Consider the following 19,797-nt stretch of genomic DNA (forward strand, 5'->3'; position numbering starts at 1 on the left):
TTGACTCACTTTCTCTACTCAACTCACTTGTTTGGTGCTCGGGAGCCTCATAAATAAAATGGAAAAGGTCTACATAGCCTTTGGCAAGAATGAAAAGGAACAGGAAAGCGTCATGTTCTGGGGATGTTACCAGCTGATCTGTGTCTATTCACAGGCTGATCCAGCAGGGAGAGAAGTGAAGGAGGAACTGTGGAGATGCGTGTCCCTCAGAAGCCAGCCCAGAGGGACCCCTGGCGTGGAGAGCAGGCTGTTCAGCGAGACAAATCTGAATTTGGGGAGAAAGGAAGGAGAGTGGTGTGTCCAGAGACCAGGGGATATGGGGGGACATCCTAAAGAACACATGACTTGTTTCTGCTGTAGAAGGAGCCAGCATCCCTGGACTGGGAGCGAGGGGAGTAGCACAGGGCTTGTGGGTGACGGGGGAGCCAGGAGTGGACCGCAGAGGCAGCCTCGAGGATGGGAACTGGATGGAATCCAGGCTGAACCGGGACCAACAGACAAGGACGATGGGTTACAGGAGGCTCACAAAGGAAGCCTGGTGCTGTGAGAGCACCCAGCAATTTCAGGTTCTGAAATTAGGCTGACTGAGACTCTGCTTCAGGACCTGGGAATTCCTGATCCTTGGGGTTAAGCTGTGAGATGCAGCACCCCCCAGCTCCAATGTTAAAACGATCTGAGATGGCCAGTGATACAGGATAGGTGGCTGATCATGACTCCAGATTAGAAAACACGAGGAAAAAACATGACATAAATGCTCCTCAGCTGCAGAAGGAAAGTGTGAAAGGGAAGGACTAGAAGGTGCTGGGAAGACTTTGCCTGGGGCCGAGTAGGAAGGTGGGAAGCCATCAGCTAGTGACGTTTGGAGTCACATGGAGATGATGTGAGCAGTGCTGTGGCTATATCTGGGCCAGCAGGCCAGAAATAAGGTATTGATGTGGGCCTTGGTCATCTTGATGAACAAGAAAAATGCCCAGTAGGAGGTCCAGGGTTTTGAAGTTTAGCAGAGATGTACAAGAAGGAGTAATTCTCACTAGAGCGGGAGAGGAGCCCTCGTCAGGGTGTTGGAATGTGCCTGAAAACACAAAGAATAATCACCGAGGAAGTGAGAATGGGGGACTGTGGTTTGGAAAGAGTCAAGAGTGGAGTGAAAGAAACTGAAGCCAGAGTGAGGGTCCCAGCTGTGAGCATTGCACCAGTAGAGGAGTGGAGGCAGGTTAAGAGATGAGGAGGGCAGGAGGGCAGATGAACGGCAGCGGAAGAGAAACTGCCAGTGACCGGTGCTTTTCATAACGGAGGTTGAGAATGGCATGGGGGCTGCTGGTTCATGCTGAGCCCCAGAAAGAACCCCAGAGAGGAAATCAGACTGACTGCAGTGTTGTAGCCATAACAAGGGAGAAATAGCTAACTCTGAACCCAGGAGAATCCTAACATTTGCCAAGCAGGAGATTTATGCTGTTCCCAGGGTAGCAGTTCAGAGGCCCTTGAGTCCCTCTGGGCCTGGCCCACTCTCTCCTCACCCCCCAGCCCTGCCTGTCATTCGGGGCAACACTTAGGGCAGCGGTTCCCAACCTTTTGGTGCCAGGGTTTGCTTTCGTGGAAGACAGTTTTCCCAAGGACCAGGGGTCAGGGGGGTGAGGTGGAGGGGATTGTTTCAGGGTGATTCAAGTGCATTACATTCATTGTGCACTTGGTTTCAATTATTACTGTATCAGCTCCACCTCAGATCACCTCAGATCCTGGAGGCTGGGGACCCCTGTCTTGGGGGGTGTCCACATGCTGCATCTGCTTAGGGAGGTGACTCTCCAGGGCACAGATGGAAGGAGAGTTACTCTGAGACACTGGTCAGCCCCATTTGGCACTCCCTGGCCTTCCTGCTGGCCCGTGAGCCCACGGGTCACCCACCCTGGCCAGCTGTAGACACTCTCCAGCTGGCGGTGGGAGAGATTTCATCAAGTTTTCATTTAAGTCAGTGGGTGAGTAGAGGTGCCATGAGTCAGCTTCTGTGGGGTCTGAGGTTTATACAATTGTGGGAGTTTTCTTTATAAAACAGAATGCAGAGTTGCAGATGTGTAGTTAGGTATCAAGAGAATATATATTTGTGAGAAAGAATGAGAAGAGAAATCACAATAAATTACAAATATTAAAAAGGATAGTAGCAAACATCATGAAGTCCGGAAAGATAGCGTAACATTTTAATTAATTGTCTGACACTCCTTTATGGTATCTTTGATTGTCTCCTTGTGGGAGACAGAATAACGACTCAAAGATATCTGTGTCCTGATCCCTGGAACACGTGAATATGTTTCCTTACATGGCACAAGGGTCTCTGCGGCTGTGATTAAGGGTACAGACCTTGAGATGGGGAATTGCCCAGGTGGGCTCTGTCTAATCACCTGAGTCCTCAAAAGACTTTCTTGGGTTTATTCAAAGAAAGAGATGTGATGATGGAAAAGAGGTCAGTGCTGCCGGCTTTGAAGATGGAAGAAGAGACCAAGAGTGTGGGTGGCATCTAGAAGAGACAAGGGAGTCCTTGCCTGAAGGAACCAGTCTGGCAACACCTTGATTTTAGCTCAGTGGCACTGATTTTGGACTTAGAACTTCCAGAAATGTAAGACAGTTCATTTTGTATTGTTTAAGCCACCAGTTTCGGGTATTACTACAACAGCAATAGAGAGTGAATTATATTCCTTGTAGAACAATGATTTTGTAATGTCATTTTAAATATAAAGAGTAGAAAGATCATTCCTCTAGCATTGGTGATCAAAATTTGCTTTTTATTATGATAGAGAAAAGTTTCATCTTCACAACTAAGTCAAGGATTGTTGTCAAATAAGAAAACCTCTATCAAGATAAATTTCATGGAAGTTTTGTATTTGGAGGAATTCTCTGTCAGTTAAGTTCTGCCTTCACACATTTCAGACCTCTGTCCCTCCTCTAGCCTGTGCTGGACGCCACAGGGCGCGGTAACGCGGTGAAGTCAGGCCCTGTCTTTCCTGTCAGCACGGTGGACGAGCAGGCAGGGGGGCCTTCCTGGAACTGCAGCCACACTGGGTAGCTAGCAGTAACTCCGCCCTGCGTCCGTACCTGCAGACGTGTACCCATGCTCTATGTGTCCCCAAACCATTGCCCGTAGCCTGGGCCCAGACACACCCAGGGCCATTTCATCCCCACTCAACTTCAAGGAAAATGTGGTGGTGAGTAGAAAGCATCTAAAACAACTGTGATTAATGTCTTACTTTTGAAAATGTTACAAAAGCACATAATGTGGGGAAGAGGTCGTGTAAATGAGGGCCCAGAAACCTAAGCCTCATTAGCTAAAATCCACCTCTGCTCTGGTTCTGTTGTACCTATAAAACTACATGTTTATATGTATTATATATATATATATATATATAATATAAAACCTGTAAAATTACATATATATATATATATATATATATATATATAACACACACACACACATATATATACACCCTATAAAACTAAGCCACATAGCCTGTTGCAGTCTCCAGGGGAGCTTACCCCTCAGACCAATGAAATCTTGACTGCCCAGTCTCTCTGTGTTCCATTCTGATGCTGCTGTCAGGCCTGAACACCTTGACAAAAGTGTCAAAACAAGGAGTCTCAGAGAGGCCCCTTCTGTGGATCAGGAATCAGGCAGGGAGGGACGGCCTGGCCTGTGGTCGACACTGCCTGCTTCCTGCTGCACTGTTAACCCTTTGTCTTGCTTGAGTGGCACTCCTCCTTCTGGCAGGCGTCCTAGGTGGTGCTAGTGGTAAAGAACCTGCCTGCCAATGCATGAGATGTAAGAGACAGAGGTTCAATCCGTGAGTCAGGAAGATTCCCTGGTGGACGGCATGGCAACCCATTCCAGTATTCTTGCCTGGAGAATCCCATGGAGAGAGGAGCCTGGCGGGCTGCAGTCCATGGGGTCGCAAAGAGTTGGACACGACTAAAGTGACTTAGCATGCACACTTCCTTCTAGCAATTCTGAGGGGGGAGGAGTGGGCTTCCACTGGGGAAGAATGGGTTGGCAGCAAGTGGGAGTTACAGTGAGATCTGGGATTTTGAAATGCATGAGATCAAAGAAGACTTTTGTTAGGAAAAAGTGCTACTTTTCCCTCTCCTTACATTAGAAAAAGACAGGATGTGTCAGATAAAATGCCAGTGTTTGTGACACAGTTACACGAGGTGTTAAACAGTGTTACGTTCGCATGTTCAAAGCCTCCCGTCTCTGTCCTTATGGAAGAGACTCATAAACTTGCCAGTCTGACCCTGCTGGAGGAGGATGAGGCTAGGTAGGCCTGTCCCACCCACACTGCCCTCACAGGGGCTCCTGGTTGGACCAGGTCCAGGTGCCTACCAGGGGTCCATCAGCTTCCTGGGCCTGTGGGTGATGGTGTAATTGCTCTCTCCAGTGGCATGGGATCTATTGACCTGTTCAGATCCTTTCCTGGTGAATCTGAATGTCAGAAACAGAGACGAGGCCAAATTAAAGGGCCTGATGTCTGGGCTGTTGCCTAGGGGGCCACCAGATTCCAAGAATACTATACTGTTGTTGGACTAGATCGGTAATGAGGTAAGCCATAAATTGTTTTCTTTCCTACCAAGGTAGTCCTCACCCTGAGGTGCAGATTTAAAACATATATTTAGTTAACCTTAAAGATGAATTCCAACATACATTCAGTTCAGTTCAGTTCAGTCACTCAGTCGTGTCCGACTCTTTGCAACCCCATGAACTGCAGCACGCCAGGCCTCCCTGTCCATCACCAACTCCCAGAGATTACTCAGACTCATGTCCATTGACTCGGTGATGCCATCCAACCATCTCATCCTCTGTCGTCCCCTTCTCCTCCTGCCCCCAATCTCTCCCAGCATCAGGGTCTTTTCCAATGAGTCAACTCTTCGCATCAGGTGGCCAAAGTATTGAAGTTTCAGCTTCAACATCAGTCCTTCCAATGAACACCCAGGACTGATCTCCTTTAGGATGGACTGGTTGGATCTCCTTGCAGTCCAAGGGACTCTCAGGAGTCTTCTCCAACACCACAGTTCAAAAGCATCAATTCTTTGGCGCTCAGCTTTCTTCATAGTCCAACTCTCACATCCATACCTGACCACTGGAAAAACCACAGCCTTGACTAGATGGGCCTTTGTCGGCAAAGTAATGTCTCTGCTTTTTAATATGCTAACTAGGTTGGTCCTAACTTTCCTTCCAAGGAGTAAGCGTCTTTTAATTTCATGGCTGCATTCACCATCTGCAGTGATTTTGGAGCCCAGAAAAATAAGGTCAGCCACTGTTTCCCCATCTATTTCCCATGAAGTGATGGGACTGGATGCCATGATCTTAGTTTTCTAAATGTTGAGCTTTAAGCCAACTTTTTCACTCTCCTTTTTCACTTTCATCAAGAGGCTTTTTAGTTCCTCTTCACTTTCTGCCATAAGGGTGGTGTCCTCTGCATACATTAGATGCAGATAAATACTATTTGATTCCACTTACACAAGGTACCTAGAATAGTCAAATTCATAGAATCAGAAAGTACATTGGTAGATGCCAGGGGCTGGGAGGCAGGGAGTGGGGATGGGGAGTTAATGTTTAATGAGGAGAGAGTTTCGGTTTAGGAAGGTGAAAAGTCAAGAGGTGGGTAATGGTGAGGGTGCACAATGATGTGAATGTACTTAGTGACCCTGAACTGCACAATTAAACATGGTTCAGATAGTGTGTTTTATATTATGTGACTCCTACCACGGGGAAAAAAAACATTTAAAAAAAGCCTCCTTAACAGTGCCAACTAGTCTCTGTGGAGTGGTCTGGAGCACTCCATGTGCCTATACGCAGGGCCACTTCACCCAACCACCTGGAGGCATACGGAATCAGAAACGGAGTCGTGTGTGGTGGAGGGTTGTTTACATGGAATGAGTGGACTATTTTATTATCTAAACATTTTACTTTTCAAAGAGTCATCCGTGGATGGAAAACTGTGCAGAATAAATGACATACTTTGTGAAGTGCATGTCCACAGATATGTGAAAAGATGCTCATATTACTAATTACTAGAGAAAGGCAAATCAGAGTCACAATGAGACTTCATCTTACATCCTATCTTACAGGCAGGATGGATGCTATCACAAAAACAGAATAACAAGGGATGGAAAGGATGTGGAGAAATTAGAACTCTTGTGTATTGCTAGTGGGAATATAAAATGGTGCAGGCACTATGGAAAACAGTATGGAGATTCCTCAGAAAATTACAAACAGGATTGCCAAAGATTGAGCAATTTTACTTCTGTACTGAAAGCAGGGTCTTGAGATATTTGCACAGCCTTGTTCACAACAGCATTATTCACAACAGTCAACAGGCAGAAGCAACCAAAATAGCCATAAATAGATAAATGGATAAACAAAATATGATATATACATAATGAAATATTTTCAGTCTTGAAAAGGAGGGTAATTCTGACACATATTACAACATGAATGAAACTTAAGAACATTATGCTAAGTGAAATAAGCCAGTCAAAAGGACAAATACTGTATGATTTGACTTACTTGATGTACCTAAGGTAATCAAACTCATAGAAACAGGAAGTGGAACGGTGGCAGTGTACAGTGTGGTGACCGCAGTCAGTAACACTGTATTATCTGAAAGTCGCTGAGAGCGTGTCTTAAGCATTCTTACCACACACACAGGAGTTAGCTTTGTTCACTTTGTGAGGGGCCAGATGTGTTAATTATCTTGATCTTGATAATCGCTCTACAGTGTAAATGTATATCAAATCATCACATTGTACACTTTAAACTCACACAATTATATTGCAATTATTTTGTCAATAAAGTTAAAATAAGTAGGATGGTGGTTGCCAGGGGCTGTGGGAAGAAGGGAAAGGCACGCTGTTGTTTAGTGAGTATAGAATTTCAGTTTTATAGGATGAAAACATTCTGGAGAATGATTGCATAATATAAATACACCTAACATTACCAAACCATAGACTTGAATGTTAAGATGGTAGGTGAATACTAAGCATATTGTACACAGTTTTAAAAAATCACCTGTCACTAAACAGTTGTTGATCAAATATTTAGAGAATGTGAAAAGAGAAGCCAAGCATCTCCCCTGGTCAGTGGCTAAGACTTTGCTCTCCCAATGCAGGGGCCCTGGTTTGATCCCTGGTTGGGGGAACTAGATCCCACATGCTGCAACTAAGAGTTTGCTTCCTGCAACTAAAGATCCCACAGGCTGCGAATAAGACCTGACACAGCTAAATAAACATATGTTTTTAAAAGTGATTACACTCTATTTCAAAGAAGAGAGAGAAAAGCCAAGATCCTGGACCAGCGTGGGTGCCCACAGATCTCAGGCACACAGAAGGTGGACAGCCGGGAAGGGCTGTGAGGAGGCCAAAGCTATGAGGCAGAGAAGGAGCAAAAAGGAAAGTACCAACAGTGGTTAGAAGCTCTACAGTGAGGGATAAAAAGGTACCCAAGTCAGTTAAGCTGCATTTGACCCTGGATGGCCTTAGTTTTTAAACCAATTTTAGTCTCTGTGAGGCATTAAAGTTGTTGTGCCCCTTCTCTCCAGGGCCGCTTCAGAAGCCCCACTGCTTAAGCTAACCCTGTGCCTGCTTCTCATCTAGGATGCGGGTTCTCCAGCTTTCCAGGAATACAGATCACCTGAGGAGCTTGTTAAAATGCAAATTCCAATCCCCGGATCAGGATGGGCTTGAGCCCTTCCTGCCTTTCTTTTTTTTTTTTTCCTTCCTGCCTTTCTGACTGCTCCCTGGGGCTGCTGGTTTGCATCCACACTGAGCAGCAAGCAAAGACCTACGGAGTCAACCACCCAGATGGAAAATCAGCAGGACACAAAAAGGATGTGATGGAGAACTTGACAGAGTAGTGGGCAGAGGGTAAGATAATAAAAACATCTTCGGTGTTCTGGAAAATAGAGGAGATGGGCAAACACACGCAAAATGACTGGTGTCATAAATTGTTGTTTAAAGTCAATATGCATTTTGGGGTAAGATCCTTCCCAGGAAAAGGGTGTGGGGAGGAGTTACATATACATTTAATCTTGAAATGAGTAGAGTTGAAAAGCTTTGAAACCCAGTTACTGAGGTTATGGGAAGGAAAGGGTGAGCATTTTGGAGTTGAAGCCATAAAGAGTCTAAATGAAAGGGAAAATGGTAGAAAAATCATGTCCTTAGGTATAGAAAGTCAGAAACAGCAGGATTATTTTTTTATATTTTGTGTATATACATCTTATTTCTGTATATGTAACATGTATATTTTATAATATATCTGCAGTGTGTGTGTGTGTGTGTGTGCCCAAAGGGTAAAGAGGGGAAAAAAAGCAGGTTAAAGGAAATTACGTAAGAATTGAATTTCTAAGAAGTCAACAGCGAAGCTTAAAAAACTTGGTTTTGTTCAATGAAGGGAGATGTTTGGTAAACTTACCAACTCACATTACACAGGTTTTTTTGTTTACCAAATGATTTCAAAATTATCTCACGTGGAGATGCTGAGGTGGGCAGAGCAGGACTTATCCCCAGTTGAGCAGGGCGGCACAGGTTGTATTATCTTTTTAACAAATGAGGAAAGTGGAGCTTTGAAGTGTGTTCAAGGTCACAAAGGTAGTAAATTATAGGCCTTTCTTTCCCCCGTTTTCTGATCATTTCTATAGTGCAAATAGATACAATATGTAAGTTAGATTTTTGTCACAAACTCATGTGGATAAAATGAGATCATATATTTACAATTTTTTTTCAAATGAATCAAATACTCTGAACAAAAGACTCCCCCTCCTTGGCCCTGGCAGGGTACAAACATCCAGAGGAAACTCAGCAAAAATCACCTTGTATGAATTTAACTATGAGAGGCCAGCTTCTATCTCTAGGTGGCCATAAATGAAATTTGGCCTTTGTGCTTCCTGGGACACAGTTATCAAAGAGGTCAAAAGGTTCATTCCTCGACTTGGATCAGCCCAAGTCAAAAGTACACCTCTACCCTCTTCCAATATTTAACAAGGTACACTGACCTCTGATTTAACTGCCTGTCTCTTAAACATGCATGTGAAGTGCTCTTATTGCCTGTAGTTTTATGGTTTGGCTCTTTGTTTGGAATTCATAGAGACCTGGGAGAACTGTTTCATATATTACATGAAAGTTTTAGCTGTGTCTCCTCATCTTAACTATCAGTTGGGTATTCAGTTTGTTATTTCGATGTTTCATAGAAGTTCAGGAGATATGGCAGGTAGATGAGCAGGTATCAAGTGGCAGACAATTCTTCCCAATCCTCTTCAGATCAAAAGGCCCCAGTGTGCAAGAAAGAGTCCCACACACACTCCTGTGTTATTCCCAGGTTGTGACCAGGGCACAACCCCAGCCCAAAGAATCCTGCAGAGATGTCTCCAAGAAATATAAGTTCACAGTAAGAAAATAACAATGAATTAAAATCAGGAACATGACAAAAGTAATTAAGACATCTAAGTGCGAATGGTATTCCTAGAATTGTCTCATATACAACATAGACAACTGTATACATCAGCCCTGTGACTGTCCTCTTCATGGCTCTAATTCAGCACTGTGCTAGAAGGCCATGAAGGCAGTAAGACCAGGAAAAAAACAAAAACACAAAACACTGTGTAAAAATTAGAAAGAACAAAACTCTTGTTACATATATTTAATAAGTCTACCCAGAAATTCCAAAGGAATCAGCAGATCAACTTTTACAACAATAAAGAGAATTCAATGAGGTGACAAGATGAAATATCATGAATAAACAAAACAGATTTTAGTGGAAAAAATCAATTAGAAACAATAAAGCTATAATGGAAATTGGCTCAGGAATGGGAAATAGATACAAAATAATATAGAATCCAAGGATAGACATGTAAAATAGAGAACTTAGTATGTGATACAGGTTTACATTTCAAATGAATAAAGACAGATTTTTCAATAAATGCAATTGAAATAATTAATAGAAATAAATTCCAGGTAGACTAAAGATCTATTTCTTAAATGATAAAAGTGTGGCAAAATATTGATATAATCTTGGCTGTTGAAAAGACTTTCTTATATAAGAACTAAAGCGCATAGTCCATAAAGGAGAAAATCAATAAAAAGACCTATATCAAAATAATAATAGCAAAAAATATATTAGTAAATACTTTTGTTGACTAAAAACATGGTGAAAGTTAAAAACACAAGTGACAATTTTAGAGTACTGTGTATATACCAAAGGGTTACCATCAAGAATAAATATTAGACTCCTACAAATGAGTGGGAAAAGATGGACCAATATAAAATGAGTTAAAGAATGGACAATTAAGAGGGAAATAGAATGGTGAAGAGTTATTTTTTAAAAAATGCCCAGCCTCACTGATTGTTACAGGTTGATTTGTATCCCCAAAGACCTCAGACTGTATTTGGAGACAGAGTCTTTAGACAGTGGATTAAGCTCAAGTCTGGTTGTTAGGGTGAGCCCTAATGCAATATGATGAGTCTCCTTCTAAGAAGAGGAACGTGGACACAGGGAGACACCAGGGATGGACTCACAGAGGAAGCCGCCATCAGTGAGCCAAGGAAAGAAGCTTCAGGAGAAACCAAACCTGCCGACACCTTAATCTTGGACTTTCTGCCCTTTATGTGAGAAAATAAATTTCTTTACTGTAAGCCATTTCTGCTTTATTGACTATGCCAAAGCCTTTGACTGTGTGGATCACAATAAACTGGAAAATTCTGAAAGGGATGGGCATACCAGACCAACTGACCCTGTCTCTTAAGAAACCTGTATGCAGGTCAGGAAGCAACAGTTAGAACTGGACATGGAACAACAGACTGGTTCCAAATAGGAAAAGGGGTACGTCAAGGCTGTATATTGTCACCCTGCTTATTTAACTAATTTGCAGAGTACATCATGAGAATTGCTGGGCTGGAGGAAGCACAAGCTGGAATCAAGATTGCTGGGAGAAATATCAATAACCTCAGATATGCAGATGACACCACCCTTATGGCAGAAAGTGAAGAAGACTAAAGAGCCTCTTGATGAAGGTGAAAGAAGAGAGTGAAAAAGTTGGCTTAAAGCTCAACATTCAGAAAACTAAGATCATGGCATCCAGTCCCATCACTTCATGGCAAATAGATGGGGAAACAGTGGAAACAGTGGCTGACTTTATTTTGGGGGGCTGCAAAATCACTGCAGATGGTGATTGCAGCCATGAAATTAAAAGACGCTTACTCCTTGGAAGAAAGTTATGACCAACCTAGTTAGCATATTAAAAAGCAGAGACATTACTTTGCTGACAAAGGTCCACCTAGTCAAGGCTATGGTTTTTCCAGTGGTCATGTATGGATGTGAGAGTTGGACTATAAAGAGGGCTGAGCGCCAAAGAATTGATGATTTTGAACTGTGATGTTGGAGAAGACTCCTGAGAGTCCCTTGGACTGCAAGGAGATCCAATCAGTCCATCCTAAAGAAGATCAGTCCTGGGTGTTCATTGGAAGGACTGATGTTGAAGCTGAAACTTCAATACTTTGGCCACCTGATGCAAAGAGCTGACTCATTGGAAAAGACCCTGATGCTGGGAAAGATTGAGGGCAGGAGGAGAAGGGGATGACAGAGGATGAGATGGTTGGATTGCATCATCAACTCGATGGACATGGGTTTGGGTGGACTTCAGGAGTTGGTGATGGACAGGGAGGCCTGGCGTGCTGCAGTTCATGGGGTCGCAAAGAGTCGGACATGACTGAGCGACTGAACTGAACTGAAGGCATCTAGTCTGTGGTACTTGCCATTCTGACAAACTAATATATTAGTAATCACAGAAATTTAAATATTTTTTTAAATGGGCTACTTTTCTTACTCATCCAGTCGGGAAAGTAATCATATGTTTAATAAGTAGCAAGCATCAGGGTATAGAGGAATAATAACTGTTGTTCTCAGCTGGAGGGAATATAAAATGATACAGGCACTGTGGTAGGCCATCTGACAGTCTTAAAGATTAAAATGCACATATTCTATGATGGAGTAATTCAACTTCTCAGTAGCTCCTATAGGGAAACACTTGAAGGTGGGCACAAGAAGATGTAAACAGGAAAAGTCACTGTAGTATTGTTGGTAAGAGTAAAACTTGGAAACAGCTAAAATATTTATCAAAAAGGAAATGGCTAAATGAAAGAATTGTACTCTGCAAAAGTGTATAGCAGTTAAAATTGATGAGATGAAGCTATACGTAGATATGGAAAGTCTCCATATGGAATATGGGGAGGGAAAATATGAGTGGAATATCGAGGAGAATAATAAGACAATGCATATAGTATGTTAGGGCATATATGTATGTGTGAATGCAAAGGAGACCATCGGCAGTAAGCACACCAAACTGATCAGTTACTTTTGGAGGAACAGGGGATCTGCACCAGCAGGATGGCTAACAGAGAATTTTGCTTCATCTATGGCTAACAGACTTTTTCATTTCACAAGAAGTGTGTATCACTTATGGCATTTGTAATTTTTACAAGCTATTACTAACCATGGTTTAGTCAGTTAGTCTACTAGGTTCATTCCATAATAATTGAGAGACAAGTTAATACTTTGAGACTAGGAATTGGCAAACTTTTTCTGTAAAAGGCCAGGCAGTTAATACTTCAGGCCTTGGTGGCTACACCAGCTCTTTTGTAACTACTCAGTTCTGCTGTTATAGGGCAAAATCATTTATAGCTAACGCCACATAATGAATGAGCATGGCTGCATTCTCATTAAACTTTATTTATGAAAACATGGCTCACATTTCACCTGTGAGTCATAGTCTGCCAATTCCTTGTTTAGACTAAGTTTATTACATAACTAAAATGTATTTTAAATAAATATTTAAATGCATTTAAATATTTTAAAATATATTTGAATATTTATATAAAAATAATCTTTCTTATTAACCAACTAATTAAATAAGCAGTAGCCTCTGCAGCCTTGCTTAGAATATTTTAGGCTATGGCCATATTGTTAGAGACCAAACACCCATCCCAGTGGAGACAATCCATTGACCATGACCATCATGGTGGTGACCATCACCCTTCCCAGCAGCAGAGTTGCACAACTATCCATGGGATGGCAATGGGGAGGATAGTGCTTGCCAACAGAGTCAAGATTTGGTGGCCTCAGAGGTGACTGACTCCTGAACCTCCCCAGATGTGGAGTTGCCTTAAAGCAGAGTCTCTGGCCATAGGCTCAGCCAGGCTGGGCTGTGAGGTGGGGTTAAGAGGGCTTGATGGTATTGAGCACATGGAGGAGAGGCTCCGTTCTGTGGGACAAGGTGGCTCTCCTGGCACGAGAGGCAGCAAACTCACTGGTCCAAAGCCAGCTCTGCCCCAGGGCTACACAGGGTGGGGCTGGCCTTGGAGGGACCCCTCTCTGAGGGTGTGAGGCCCTGTGACGGTCATGCTGCTTTGTCTCAGCCTTGGTTCCAAGGCCTGCCAACGCTAACACAGCAGGCTGTGAGGAACCAGGGCTGGGGTGCTCCCGGCTCCTGTAGCTCCAAAGCTCGCAGTCCCCAACATTGGTATTTTCTGAGTCAGGAGACTCCAACTGTATAACAGAGAGGGGGCTGATTGTATGTATGACTCAGGCGGTGCATGTGTGGTTGAGGTTTCCACTATGATTATTTCTCTAGGCAGCAAGTGAGGGATAAGGAAGCATCGTTAATGAGACAATATTAAGTGATTGCCTTCATGGCTTTTTTTCATCCTGAAAATGTGGAGAACAGTAAGGCCAACACATACACACCCCATGGTGACTGCTGACCTCAAACTTGAGATACATTTATGTTCCCCCGCTTCTTTCATATGGAACTGGGGGCAATTCACCACCAGCAAAAGAGAGAGAAAAAACCATACCTGTTAGGTAGTGACTTCTTTGCTCCGATTTCCCCTTTGAGGTCCACTTTGAACAATCAGCAATAAAGGATCAATCAGAACATCAATATCCCTGAAGTAGCTGCCTTGTTAAAGACTGGAGCATTAGCTTGATCTTTTTCTTTCCTCAGGAGTGAACACTTCACTTGGGTGAGAGGCTACGGCCACGGCTCCTGCTGCAGTCAGGGCAGCGCTTCCTCTTCCCTGTACTATAGTCATAGGTTATTATTTCCCAGGATCTGAGCCAATCTTGTCTCTCACCCACATTTCAGTCCAGGCCAGAGATAGGCTGTCATGGCCTCCATCTGGCACTCCTAAGTCCCAAGTCCAGCACTTGAACTTGCAAATGACCACATTACCGTATTTACTCTCATTATGTGCCCCCTACTTTTCCTTAGATGTCTTCACTGTAAAACAGGAGAAGGGGAGGAATGTTGCTAGCATCTGCTTTGTCTAATCAGTTCTGAGCAAATTTCATGTGTCTGTGCATTTTAGACCCTGAGATAAAGTTAATTTGAACTTAGGTCTCAAACACTTCTTCCTTTGTCTGAAGCTACTTTCCCGGACAGTGTTACTTGACTTGATACTGCATGTTCGTGTCAGAGAGAGGCAAGCATACAGGAAGTGGGAAAGACTGTGAATGAGGGGTCTGAGCACAGCTCACAGGAGTGTAACCTGTGGCTCTGGCCTAAGGACAGCCAGCTGACCAGGAGCAGGCAGCATGGACCATTGGGAGAGGTGCTCAGGGTTCTTCCTTTCACCAGGCCCTCCCAGCAGACCTCACTCTTCAGCCTGAGCCTTTAAGTTCCCAGCACCAGCTGCTGATGGCTGTTCTAGCTCTCAAGGGAAAAGAGGGATGACAGCCCGAAGTGCTGAGTGTCCCAGCATATGTTTCTTCTGCTTGTTTTTTTTTAAGGATGCTTTATGGAGATGTGGGGGGTGAACTAGGGACATGCTTCAGACGACAGTAAGCAGGGTGCTGGCCACAAAGAGAAAGGAATGGGGGAAGGGGAGAGAAAGGGGAGAAGAACTGCTGGTTAGACAGGTGGGAAAGAGAACTGTGTGAAGATCTGGGCTTCCTTACACTATTTCCTGATTTAAATTCTTTTTATTTTGAACTCATGTCCTAATCCAGCCCTCTTGATGAGAAAAGCAAGAATACCTAAGTACAGTTTTTGTTTGGTCTTTAGTTAAGTTGGTTTCTTCTCTTCCACTCATTTTGCCCCTCCCAGGGGATAAGGAGGATTTGAGTCCAGGGTTTCCTAGGGGTCAGCATTTCTCGAGTGCTTGCTTGCTTTGCTCTTCCCAGCCAAGTGCAGAAAACAGAGCGACTCACACAGTCCACTGTGAGAGACCTGCAGCAGGGGTGGTGACCAGCACCCCCCAGCAGGGGGCTCTTTCCTTTCAGTCAAGTTTCTGATTGTCCACAGGGGATTCTGTTAGGACTGGGAAATGTGGAATTACATGGTTGGGAGGTGGACTTGGGTAGGAAGGACCTAGTGAAATGCTGGATTTGGGTCCCAGGGGATGCAACCTCTCTGGTGTCCCCTGGGGAGTGCGGGCTGGGCCTGGTGGTGCCTCTGGTGCCCTGAGAAGCTATAACCATGAACACATGAACACAGCCATAGGGGTTGGGAAGCTGAAGATGGTTAAGAACTCATCCCAGGAAACTTTATTTGCAAGATTCTAAGTAGCTCTTTCTGGAAGCACAGAAGATCTTGAAAGTGAAAGTGAAGTCGCCCAGTTGTGTTGGACTCTTTGCGACCCCATGGACTGTAGCCTACCAGGCTTCTCTGTCCATGGGATTTTCCAGGCAAGAATACTGGAGTGGGTTGCCATTATCTTTAAGGGCAGTGAAAATATTCTTATGAGATACTGTAATGTTAGATACACGTCATTATACATTTTTCCAAACCCAAAGAATATACAACACCAAAAGTGAGCTCTAACATAAACTCTGGACTTTGGGTAATTATGATATGTCAATGTAAGTTCATTGATTATAACAAATGTCCCATTTTGGTGAGGGGCAAATAGGAAAAGGAGTATGTCAAGGCTGTATATTGTCACCCTGCTTATTTAACTTAAATGCAGAGTACATCATAAGAAATGCTGGGCTAGAAGAAGCACAAGCTGTAATCAAGGTTGCCAGGAGAAATAACCTCAGATATGCAGATGACACCACCATTATGGCAGAAAGTGAAGAGGAACTAAAAAGCCTCTTGATGAAAGTGAAAGAGGAGAGTGAAAAAGTTGGCTTAAAGCTCAACATTCAGAAAACTAAGATCATGGCATCTGGTCCCATCACTTCATGGCAAATAGATGGGGAAACAGTGGAAACAGTGTCAGACTTTATTTTTTTGGGCTCCAAAATCACTGCAGATGGTGACTGCAGCCATGAAATTAAAACATGCTTACTCCTTGGAAGGAAAGTTATGACCAAACTAGATAGCATATTAAAAAGCGGAGACATTACTTTGCTGACAAAGGCCTGTCTAGTCAAGGCTATGGTTTTTCCAGTGGTCGTGTATGGATGTGAGAGTTGGACTGTGAAGAAAGCTGAGCGCCAAAGAATTGATGCTTTTGAACTGTGGTGTGGGAGAAGACTCTTGAGAGTCCCTTGGACTGCAAGGAGATCCAACCAGTCCATCCTAAAGGAGATCAGTCCTGGGTGTTCATTGGAAGGACTGATGTTGAAGCTGAAACTCCGGTACTTTGGCCACCTCATGTGAAGAGTTGACTCGTTGGAAAAGACCCTGATGCTGGGAGAGATTGGGGGCAGGAGGAGAAGGGGACGACAGAGGATGAGATGGCTGGATGGTATCACCAACTCGATGGGCATGAGTTTGGGTAAACTCTGGGGAGTTTGTGATGGACAGGGAGGCCTGGCGTGCTGCGATTCATGGGGTCGCAAAGAGTCGGACACGACTGAGCGACTGAACTGAACTGAACTGATTGATAATGGGGGAGCCTGTGAATGTTGAGAGCAGAGAGTATATGGGAAATCTCTGTACCTTCCTCTGAATTTTGCTGTCAAACTAAAGCTTCTCTAAAAATACCCAAAGTCTTAGAAGAAAAAAAACTAGGCCTTTTTGTAAAGATAGGCATTTCCACAGTCAGGAAAAAAAAAAAGGCAGATCCCAGCTTAGGTAGAGGCTTCCCTGGTGGCTCAGCAGTAAAGAATCTGGCTGCAATGCAGGAACATGGGAGAAATGGTTCCAGGCCCTGGGTTGGGAAGATCTCCTGGAGGAAAGCATGGGAACCCACTCCAGAATTCATGCCTGGAAAATCCCATGGACAGAGGAGCCTGGTGGGCTACAATCCATAGCGTCACAGAGTCGGACACGACTGAAGTGAATTGACATGCACACAGCTTAGGTAAGGCAGCTTGCCAGAAGCTTGAGTCACGGGTAAAAAACATAGCTTTCCTCTCTCAATCCTTCCTGCCTCACACAGTCCTGGCCTTATCTCTCTTATAAAAACAGCAAATTATTTATAGTAGGAGCAGAAACTGAGAACCACTCAGTGGTCATAAAACCATGAGGTAGAGAAACTGCTCTCAGGTTTCTGCAGGGATCTTCTGGATTCCTTTCCGTCTGGATCTCTTGTGTGATCAAAAGACAGAAGAAAGGCGGCAGGACTGCCTGGCTTTTGGGGTCTGTACGGACAGTTTTAACTTTAGGCACAGCTCTAAACTAAGAAACACCCAGAGAGTACACTCTAGTTATGAAGAAGAGCACACTGATTCTCCCAGACAGTCAGCCTCAAGCACAGCTGAGAAGTAGGAGACATTTGAGCCCTCGGCCTCTGTTCTACTCTTTTGCAGCAGCCAGAACACCGACTCAGTGGACATGAGTTTGGGTGGGCTCCGGGAGTTGGTGACGGACAAGGAGGCCTGGTGTGCTGCAGTTCACGGGGTCGCAAAGAGTCGGACACGGCTGAGCGACTGAACTAAGCTAAGCTGATCTGAAGAAGAGTGAAACCCTTAAGCCACTGGCAAGAGAAAAGCAGATCTGATAAGCACAGGGAGTTTCCTTAGTGTGAATCCACTTCGTGTTTTACCCCCCTCTGAGGAACTGTGCTGTGTGCCTGACTCTTTGTGACGCCATGGACACATGACCCCCTGTCCACGGGATTCTCCAGGCAAGAATACTGGAGGGGGTTGCCGTTTCCTTCTCCAGGGGATCTTCCCAACCCTGGATTAAACCTGTGTCTCTTGAGTCCATGCATTAGCAGGCAGATTCTTTACCACTGTGCCACCTCAGTGATCTTCTTGGCCTCTTTGTAGTTTCCTGTTTGTAGGAAGGCAAAGAAGAGATCACAGAGCATAGTCATTTCACCTTATTCGTGGCTCACAAAGTCCCTTTCTTTCTGAATTAGATCAGTCTCACCTTTTCTCTCCCAGTTTACAATGTCTTACATTGTGAATCCTTGGCAGTATTTTACACTTTTCATAGCAGTCAATGGTGCTTTCAAGAAAGCAGGTAAGTCATCCTCTTCCAGATATAGGGTGACCAATTTAAGGTGGAGTATTTGTATTTGAAAAAAGAACAGAGAGTCAACTAAAGGAGTCATGTGTGGACAGGGAATGTTGGCCGCCCTCCCAGGTCTACAAGGATCAGGCCATTAGCCACTGCAGCAGTGCTCCTGAGGGGAGATCAGGGAGCAGAAAAACAGGGAGCAGCCTGTGCTTCGGACACTGGCTCTCGGTACTTAAGATGCATCGCTAAGAAGTGATTTCAGTGAGTCCAGACTCTTGCATCTTCCTGTACACAGAAAAGCACTAACATCATTAACTTAAGATGTCTGTTCTTTGTGATTCACAGAAATCTTTTGATGTTTGACCATGTGTTTGTTTGTTTTCCAACTTCCAACTCCATTATATCCTGGCTCATCCTTTACCTCTTCAGAGTAGTTTCCCAGGGCTATTTGAGAGGCTGTCTTTCAGGAGGCTATAATCCTCAGTAAAATCCACCAAGTAAAAATTTTCACTAATGGTAAAAATTCAGGTTGAGCCTGAGGGAAATAGATGTTTATCAGCCAGACAGGTATCCTTCTCAAAATCTCTTAGGACTCCCCTGGGGTGTGCTCAAGGAGGCCCCTGGGAAAGGGGGCAGCCAGGGCAGGGCATGTGGAGGTGCAGCTCTTGTCCTCATGGGGCAGTCTTGGGGGGACCCTCTCCCTTTTTGTCCTTGGGTGAAGATAGTAGAGAAGGACCCAAGAAGACTAAGAATAGGAACCTTCTCTTTGAACGAAGTCCCATTTTTCATAAGTGGTAGCAGTGCCAAGAATATTCTCTTCCTAGAAATTACTTAGGGGAGTCACTAAACTTGAGCTGCAACTGTTTCAGACCCTATAATTGCTCTAAGGCACCATCATCAATCATACTTGTGAAGGTGAATCTGGCCTCTGTACCCCAAAACCAATTTAAATCTTGTAGACAGAGTTTGGGGTGAAGTAGAAAAGAATAGCTTTATTGCTCTGCCAGGCAAAGGGGGCCACAGTGGGCCCCTCAAATGCCACGTGTCCCTATGTGGAGGGGGTAGTGAAGAGTTTTATTGCAATAGTTCAAAGAGGGTGTGATCAGTGTGCGGCTGTTCTTCTGATTGGTTGGTGGTAGGTGATGGGAGTCAGCACCATCAAGCTTCTAGTTTCAACCAGCCTGGGGTCTATGTATTTGTGGGCAGCATGCCATTAGCTTCTCCCACCTGGTGAAGTTTCTGTATCCACAAAACAGCTGAAAGATATTGTTATGTATATCTCTTGAGGGGGAACCAGAATCTTGTCCTGAAATTGCACTACTATTTCTTGACTGTTCCTCCCTTGTCTCTGTATTCCCTCCCTTCCCTACCTAGCATCTGTTTGAACCTGCCCTTGGAACTCAGGGCAGGTCATGGA

At 44.2% G+C, this 19,797-nt stretch overlaps 1 protein-coding gene across 1 annotated transcript in view; it reads right to left on the reverse strand.

Annotated features, from left to right (window-relative positions):
* NR1I2 (nuclear receptor subfamily 1 group I member 2) overlaps window positions 1-14,165 on the reverse strand; it is a 32,918-nt gene extending 18,753 nt beyond the window's left edge. Inside the window, exon 1 of the mRNA XM_043874212.1 lies at window positions 13,882-14,165. The gene's annotated coding sequence lies outside the window, so the exon portion shown is untranslated. The remainder of the gene's footprint in view (window positions 1-13,881) is intronic.
* Window positions 14,166-19,797: the final 5,632 nt, after the last annotated feature.

This window comes from Cervus elaphus, chromosome 19 (assembly GCF_910594005.1).
Source record: "Cervus elaphus chromosome 19, mCerEla1.1, whole genome shotgun sequence".
Lineage (NCBI taxonomy): Eukaryota > Metazoa > Chordata > Mammalia > Artiodactyla > Cervidae > Cervus > Cervus elaphus.